Source organism: Narcine bancroftii, chromosome 6 (assembly GCF_036971445.1).
Source record: "Narcine bancroftii isolate sNarBan1 chromosome 6, sNarBan1.hap1, whole genome shotgun sequence".
Taxonomy (NCBI): domain Eukaryota; kingdom Metazoa; phylum Chordata; class Chondrichthyes; order Torpediniformes; family Narcinidae; genus Narcine; species Narcine bancroftii.
In genome coordinates, this window is record NC_091474.1 from 251,929,861 (window position 1) to 251,936,823 (window position 6,963).

The following is a 6,963-nucleotide window of genomic DNA, read 5'->3' on the forward strand; positions in this document are numbered from 1 at the left end:
CCATTTACTAACCTCACTACACATTCCTGCCCCATCCCAGTTTCAACAACCTCCTTAACAAGAATCCTCTCCATCTGATAGATTTCAACCAAATCACTGTTAATTTTTCTAAACGCTCAGCAGATGGAAGTGTAACAGATCCAGCTTTCTCTGAACAGCTTTCAATGTACTCACGTCACTGCAGTGGTGGTTTCATTGATGGTTTATATCTGGAGCAATTAACACTGAAAGCCCCATTACTGTCTATGAACTTAAGCAATAGAATATTAAATTCATGGAATAACAAAGGTACAAAATATATTAAGGACTGTTACACAGAAGGAACTCATGTCTTTCCAACTAAAACACATACAGAGTGGCCAATGGGACCCTCTTCTGTTTCCTCCAGCTTAGATCATTCTTAAGAGAAAGATGGGACCAACATTGAACCCACGTGAAATTAGTGAAATTGAACAAACGGTTTGGATGGGGAATACCTCGAAATTTAAAACAAAAATATACTCTGTTCTCCAGAGCGAAAGTGGAAAACCAGGGTTGCAGAGGTCAAGGGAAAGACGGGAGTCGGACTTGGGTGTGGCGATTTCAGAAAGAAGCTGGTTAGATTGGTGTAAGGACAGCACAACGTCAATTATAAATGCAAGATATGGACTGGTTCAGTATAATTTTTTACATCAGTTATATCTTACCCACAAAAATTACACAGATCAAAAGCTGAAATTTCAGAGATGTGTTTCAGATATAGGACTGAGAAAGGAACTTTTCTACATGCCACATGGTTGTGCATGTAAGTGAGGCCATTTTGGCAAGAAATCACAGAAAAATTAACCAGGATAACAGGAGTGGCTTTCATGGCTGACCCAGAGCTGTATCTATTAGGTAATTTCTTGGAAATAAGCACAAATTGACCAAATATCAAATCTCATCTATAAAAATAGCACTGGCGGAAGCGAGAAAATGTATCACGATCACTTGGATGTCCCATTCCCTTCTGCTTAGAGCACGATGGACTGCGGAAATGAACAGCTGTAAACCTAGGGGGAAAAAAATCACATATAACTTAAAGAATAAATATAACACTTTTGTTAAGGTCTGGCAGCCAAACCTGGACTATATAAGGGCCCAGATACAGTAATAAAAAGGAATATAAATGGTAATATTACACATGCCCAAACATAATTTCTCTAACTATTCTATATATTCAAAAGAGATGTGTGCTCTGATCTGTATGGAAAGAGAGAGGGAGGGAGGGATTGTTTTGTTTTAGTTGTTGTTAAGATAAAGTTTAATATATTGTGATATGAAGATTTTATTATGTATATTTTTGTAAAAAAATCAAAAATAAAATATTTTTTAAAAAGAATCAACTTTGCCATGACCTTCGCCCCACTCTGAAATTCACCAGGACCATTTCTGACACTTTGCTCCCCTCCCTAGATCTCTCGTCACCTTCACAGGATACAAGCTGCACACTGACATTCAGACTTCTTGTCAGAGTACGTACGTGACATCACATTTAACCTGGAGATTCTTCTTCCCTAGGTGAGGCAGAATCACCACTTCTTGGTAGTGCCAAAAAACTGTACATAGCATATACATGTAAACAAATAAAAAACTGCAAACAGATATCAAATATAAACAAACTGCAATACAGAGAGAAGTTTCAAAAAATCGATAAAGTGCAAAAGTAAGGGTCCTTAAACGAGTCCCTGATTGAGTTTGTTGTTGAGGCGTCTGATGGTGGAGGGGGAGCAGCTGTTCCTGAACCTCTTGGTGCGAGTCTCGTGGCACCGATACCTCTTTCCCAATGGCAGCAGCGAGAACAGAGCATGTGCTGGGTGGGGTGGATCCTTGATGATTGCTGCTGCATTCAACATAGATCTTCTTGATAGTGGGGAGGTTTTGCCTGGGATGTTGCAGGGCTTTACACTCAGGCATATTGGTGTCCCTGTACCAGACTGTGATTCAGCCAGTCAGAACACTTTCCACCACACCTCGGCAGAAGTTTGCCAGGGTTTCTGGTGTCATACCAAGCCTCCACAAACTCTTGAGGAAGTAGAAGCACAGACATGCTTTATGCACGATACCATTGGTGTGTTGGGTCCAGGAAAGATCCTCTGAGTTAGTGACTCCCAAGAGTTTAAATTTGCTCACCCTCTCCACCTCTAATCCCCCAATGATCATTGGATTGTAAACCTCTGGCTTTCTATTCCTGAAGTCAACAATCAGCTCCTTGGTTTTGGTGACATTGAGTGCAAGGTTGTTGTTGGTGCACCATTCAGCCAAGTGTTCAATCTCCATCCTGTTCACTGACTCATCCCCATCCTTTATACAACCCACTACTGTGGAATCGTCGGCAAATTTGTAGATGGTGTTATTGTCGTACCGACCTACACAGTTGTAGGTGTAAAGCAGGGGGTTAAGAACAGCCCTGTGGTGCTCCGGTTCTGATGAAGATTGTGGAGGAGAAGTTCTCGCCGATCCTCACTGATTGTGGTCTGGAGGTGAGCAAGTCCAGGATCCAATTACACAGGGGGGTGTTGAGTCCCAGGTCTTGGAATTTGCTGATCAGTTTTGAGGGGATGATGGTGTTAAATGTTGAACTGTAGATGATAAAGAGCATCCTGATGTCTGCATCTTTGCTGTCCAGGTGTTCCAGGGCTTTGTGTGGAGCCAGTGAGATGCCATCTGCCATAGAACCTATTTCTATGCATTTTATCACTGCTATTGGTTAATAATCATTAAGGCAGGTGACTGCACTCTTCCTGGGCACAGGGATGATTGATGACTATTTGAAATAGGTGGGTACAACGCCCTGCTGGAGTGAGATACTAAAGTTATCCCTGAATACCTTGGTAAGTTGATCTACACAGATCTTTAATGCTTGGCCAGGTACTCCATCTCTGGGCCAGATGCTTTCCTCGATTCACTCTCCTGAAGGTAGCACACACGTCATCCTCAGATACAGGTAGGATCATCAAGGGATGTGGGGGGGGGGGTGCAGAGGGGTGATTCTTGTCTGTTACTGTCATCAAATTGGGTGTAGAAGGCATTAAGCTTCTGTGGGAGAGAAGATTGCCGTCTGCTATTTCACCGGTTTTGGTTCTGTAACAGGTTATGGCATCTAGGCCCTGCCATAGCCGTTGGGTGTCCCCTGATGTTTCTATTTTCATCCAGAATCTCCACTTCACCCAGGAGGTCATACCTGCTCCTTCTGTGTTGATCTGGGTCTCTGGACTTGTATGTCTGTGATCTAGCTCTCAGCAGGTTCTGGATTTCATTGTTCATCCAGGGCTTCTGGTTGGTGAAAACCCTGACCGATTTGGTGGGACATTCACTACGAACCCACTGACTCCCACGGTTACTTTGACTGCACCTCCTCCCACTCGATCTCCCCTCCTCCCAATTCTTTGCCTTTCACATTTGCCCTCAGGATGAGACCTTCTGTTCCAGGACATCTGAAATGTCCTTTTTCAGGGAACACAGCTGTTGTGGTCAATAGTTTGTCTCCCATATTTCCTCCATTTCTTGGAGTACTGCTCTCACTCACCTCAAACAGTACAGGGGGACGGTTCCTCTTGACCTCATCTATCTTTCATCCCACCAGCTCCACATTCAGAGCTTCATCCGCTGTCATGTTGACCCCATCACTTGTCACATCTGCCCCCAACTCCCCATTGGATTCTGCTCTCCCCCCCCAACCCATTGGTTCCACCTGATCTCCCTCTACACCACCATTTTCAACTCGTCTAATCACCCATTCCACCCACCCCCTTGCTTTTTCATGCCTCTCCTCCTTTGTCCTCTGCTCTGTCCATCTTGCTTCACCTCTCAGTGGTGAACCAACAGAGGACCCTCTCTTTCACATCCCCAGTCCCGAGGAAGGGCCAGCAGATTGTGTTTAGTTTCAGGAGGAACTGAGCAGATCAGTGGGGGGGGGGGGGGGTGAAGGAATTTTCCCCAATACTTCCCATCAATGGTCAACGAAATCCTGAAGAAAGAGAACTTTATTTACTGGAGTCCGTGCTGCAAACAGAACCTTGCAGTGATGGTTGAGATCACTGAGGTGTTTTGAATAAGACTTATTATTATGGGATGAGCAATATTCATTGGTGACATCAGCTTGTGAAATTAAGAGTTGCTGTGCACTGCAGTTGTTCTGAGCTGGGATCTTCTCCCCATGTAGTTATCGCATGGGTTTTTCCAGTCTCACAACCGCCGTGATGACTTCCTGCAAGTGTCTCAACGAATAATCCAAACACTGTCATTATGGGGAAGAGAGAAATGCCTGTGTTTCCGTTTGACATTCTCAATAAAGCACAGGATGGAACAGAGGAAGAAGATGCTAATTACAAAACCCAAGAGTCGAATCTGTTGGCCCTGAATCAAGTCTATGTCATTAAACTGGGGGAGAACAGCAGCAACCAAGGGTGCACCTGACGTTGCCCTTCTTTAGGAAGTGTTTATTTTGCACCCAGATTACTATCGAGTGTCATCTCATAAGACTCAACATGAACTAGTGAGCTGGATTTAAAACCAATTTTTAAAACATAATGCTATTTTTAAAAATCATTATAGATTTAGAGTAATAACTTGGTAGATGTTTGACCGACGGAACTGAAAACTGCTTTACCACAGAGGAGACAGAGGAGAAGGTACATTTATTCTGTGTCTTTGTTCAGTCCTGGATGTCCAAAAGCTCTATGGCCAATTAATTACTTTTTGGGCCTGAGATTGTGTTGGCCACCTCCAGTTTAGATTGCACATTTAAGACATAAGCAGGCTATTCAGCCCTTCAAGCCTATTCTGCTCTTCAGTCAGATCATGGCTGATCTGATTTTCCTTGTCTCCTTTCTCTCCCTGTGTCACAAGATGACAAGGTAGAGGAACAGATATTTATTGTCCATGATCTTTTATCCTTTACTGATTCTAATGTAGTGACAACTCCAGTGGAGCTACTAAATCAATTCACCAGACACAGTGTTAGCAAAGACTCTTTATTCAAATTTTCCTCTTCTTTTAAATCCCTTCCGGCCCAGACACCCGGGACTGGAAGTGACATCACCCCGTGCCTGCAACTCACCTGAAGGGCGCGTGTCTTAAAGTAAAGATGACGGGATCCCTGCACCATCTTGTAGGTGAGTACCCAATTCCCCAGTGTGCCACGTCCCGGTCTGCAACACCGCGCGGCCCCCTTCGGCCAGGTGACCTTTGACCAGGCCTGCAACACTACGCAGCTACTCAGCCAGCTGCACAGGCCACAGTTCGGCCCACCGCGCTACGCAGCCACTCGGCCCGCTACACCACCCTCTCCCGAATTGTCGCCCAAAAGAGATGAACTGGCTGCGCATGCCTTAGGCGGACACCCGCGTCTCCTCAGCTGGGGGCAGTGAATAGAGATAGTAGGGTCCACATGTGCTGGTTTGAGTCTGTCTATGGTAAACAGTTGAGAATATCCCCCCAAAGTCTAAAGTGTACACAACCTCATCCCTTTCGATCACACAGAAAGAGCCATTGTACGACTGTTGCAATGGTGTTCCTGGGGCCTGTCCATGCACGAACACAAAGTCAGTGTCGAGGAAGGCTGAAGACACCTGCTGTTTGGAGGTTCCTGCCAGTTGGTTGAATGTGGTGTCAAAGCCTGCTGAAACAAGTCCAGATCCAAAAGGCAAGAGTCGGATGAGAAGTGAACATCATCTGGAACCGAGAGAACTGAACCAGAAACCATTTCTGCGGACGATGCTGGCGTGTCTTCCTTTGAGGTGATGTGTACTCCCAGCAGAACCCATGGCAACCTGTCTACTCTGTTAAGCCCTGTGAGTCGGGCTTTGAGTGCGGACTTGAGTTGACGGTGGAAACGTTCCACAATTCTGTTGGACTGCGGGTGGTTCACTGTAGCGTGATGCAGTTGTGTGCCACAAAAGCACACAAGGGCAGTCCATAACGCAGAGATGAATTGTGTTCCACGGTCTGAGGCGACATGTCTGGGAACTCTGAATCTTGAAATCCAGTTGACAATGAACGCTCTTGCACAGTGTCGCTGGATGGCAGCGGGACGGCCTCTGGCCATTGCATGAATCGGTCTATGTATCTCATGTTCTGAGACACTGGCAATGGTCCATCCAGGTCTACATGCACATGTCTAAAATGCCAGTGCTCTGCTGGGAGAGTCTGGAGAGGCACCTTGGTGTGACACTGAATTATTGAAGTCTGGCAGGGGTTACACATCTGGGTCCACTGCACATCATTGTTCTTAAGGTCATGCCATATGTACTTAGTTATCATGAGCTTGACAGCTGCTCTGATGGAGGGATGGGACATGTTGTGAACTCCATCAAAAAGGTGCCATCTCCAAGACGCAGGAACTATTGGCCTGGGGTAGCCCATAGACATGTCACAAAGCAGATTTGGTCCACCAAGTTGGGGTGCTGCATGTTACATGCCTAGTTTTGTAATGGCAGTAGTGTACGCCTGAACATCGGGATCCACGGCCTGTGCACTGGCCAAGTCAGAGATATCAACGCCACCCTGGATATGATGCACTGTCAGTCTGGTTAGCACGCCAATGACCAGATTGTTTTCCCCTGAGATATGACGCACATCCATTGTGAATTCAGAAATATATGACAAGTGACATTGCTGCCTGGCTGACCACGGGTCCGGTATCTTACTAAAGGCAAAAGTGAGTGGCTTATGGTCCATGTAAGCGATGAAATGGAGACCCTCCAAAACAGATCGGAGGTTTCATGTGGCCAGGTACTACTCCAAGGCCTCTCGGTCAAATGCGCTGTTCTTCATTTCTGATGGCCACAGGTGCCAGCTAAAGAACCAGGGGTTGCCAATGGCCATTGATGGACTGTTTGAGAACTGCGCCAACTGTTGTATCTGAGCCATCAATGGTGAATGCTAGGGAGGTGCTGGGATTAGGATGCTCGAGCATTGCTGCGTTGGCCAGAGCATCTTTGG